General features: G+C 48.5%; 1 protein-coding gene across 2 annotated transcripts in view; it reads left to right on the forward strand.

The window, feature by feature from the left end:
* Positions 1–2,054, forward strand: part of BLNK (B-cell linker) — a 72,283-nt gene that overhangs the window by 12,825 nt on the left and 57,404 nt on the right. The gene's annotated exons all lie outside the window — the stretch shown is intronic.

Raw genomic sequence — 2,054 nt, forward strand, 5'->3', positions numbered from 1 at the left:
CCTTGGAGGTTCACAGAAGATTCTTGAGTAGCCTTATAACTGTGGTTTTGAACTCTATGTCCTCCATTAGTTTGCTTTCCTCCATTTCTTTCATTTGTGACATGTTTCTTTGTCTCCGCATTTTTGGCTGACTGTGAGGACCCCCTGTGTCTACAGTGGAAGAACTGCTGTGTTGGAGACACCCTTATGGGACAGGACTTGCTTCAGTGGGGCTTTGGTGCTCACTGAGTCTGCTTCTTGAGTGTGTCCCTTATGGATGTTAGGAGTTGAAATCTGGTATCTGACCAGGGGTACCCTGGCTCCTGGATCTCCAAGTCAACCACTGTGTGGGTCCACCCAGCAGGAGCTACAGTGATATCAATAGATTTCTCTTCTTTGTTTGGAATTTGGAAGTTTTGGAGCTCTCTGACCCAGCTGCAGTTTGTTGGGTTAGGCTGCAAAAGCACAGGTGATTCCTTTGGCCACTGGCACAGCTTGGGTGGGGATGTAAATTGAGTGGGGTGGGGTCTCAGAGAATCACCAGGGAGGAGCAAACAGCAATGGTTGTCATCAGCGTCGACTCCTCGTGTCTCCATGACTAATTCCGAGTCTCTAAGTCCCCGAGTGCCACGCCCCCACAGCAACAATGATCCCTGCGAGCAGCTCTGCGAGAAGGCCACCCTCACTTTCTAACCCGCTACAAGACAGTCCAGTTTCTCCCCGTAGGAGTCTGGGACCTCAGAATCTCGCCTTAAACGAGCTCAGTGCATTCGAGAGCTTGTATCCCCTTCTGATTGAAAAAAAAAAATGCGCACCCAGGTGCAGCCTCCTCGCGCCCACCTTTGTACGTCTGTTCTTGGTGCCTCTGCACCTCCTATTCAGTCTCAATGTGCTTCTTTCTTTCCTTCTAGTTGTAGAACTTCCACTCGGCCAGCTTTCCCGTGGTTCTGGATGATAGCTGTTTCATCTTATAGTTGTAGTTTCAATGTTGTGGGAGGCAGCACGCATAGGTTTATACCTTATGCCGCCATCTTGGTTCTCTCTCCCAGCCTTCACTTCTGAGCATGTTCTGACACCAGAGAGCTCGTGCCACAATCCCTCCTGCCATCTGCATACATTGCCATCTCTCTTTCCCCCTTCTCCGGTCATTGGTCCCTTTCTCTTTTCTCTCTGCCCCTCCCTAAAGACTGCAACAAGACCTAAGATTCCATGCTTCCCTCCAGCAACAAGTCTGACCTTGGGGACCAAGCAAGGCAGTAGCAGGGGCACGTGTGTCCCCAGTAAAAAGTACATGGCTTGCAGAGGGACTAGATGCCTTCTGCAAGGACAGAGAGGAAGGTCCCAAAGAGGCAGCTGGTCACCTGCCCTGGTTAGGGACCAAGTTGAAACAAGTTAGAAGGTGACACCCACGGGTGGTTGAGAGGACAGGTTCTCTTTTGGGGTTCATCCCCAGCAGGTCCAGGGGTTCCCAACGGTGTGGACGGAGTCAGCGAAGAAGGAATGACACGGAGGCAGCGTTCAGTTGATCATCATAGCCAGGTTCCGTCTTTATTGTCCTGTTACATCTGTATTTATACTAGTTGATTTTAATCCTATCCATTCTATCCCAAAGGTTAGGGCGTTTCTTATCTCCATTCCAAGGTTACCCTATTGTTCCATTAAGCTACAAAGAAGTAACTGAAGGAGATTATCCTAGGTAAAGATTATGTAGCTAGCCCTGACTGGTTTGGCTCAGTGGATAGAGCCTGTCAGGGCACATGCCCAGATTGTGGGCTCGATATCCCCAATAGGGCGTGCAGGAGGCAGCTGATCCATGTTTCTCTCTCATGGATATTTCTGACTCTGTCCCTCTCCCTTCCTCTCTGTAAAAAATCAATAAAATATATTTTAAAAAAAGATTATGTCGCTTTTATCTCTAAATGACTTGCCTGAGAGTACAAACCACAAGAGCTGGAGGAGTTTCCAAGGTATCAGTTTCCTGTTGCTGCTGTAACTAATTAGCACCAATTGAGTGACTTAAAACAATGCAGGTGTGGTCTCTCACAGCGCCAGGGAAGCCTAAAATCAGTATTAGA

Source organism: Myotis davidii, unplaced genomic scaffold (assembly GCF_000327345.1).
Source record: "Myotis davidii unplaced genomic scaffold, ASM32734v1 scaffold332, whole genome shotgun sequence".
In the NCBI taxonomy this organism is placed as follows: domain Eukaryota; kingdom Metazoa; phylum Chordata; class Mammalia; order Chiroptera; family Vespertilionidae; genus Myotis; species Myotis davidii.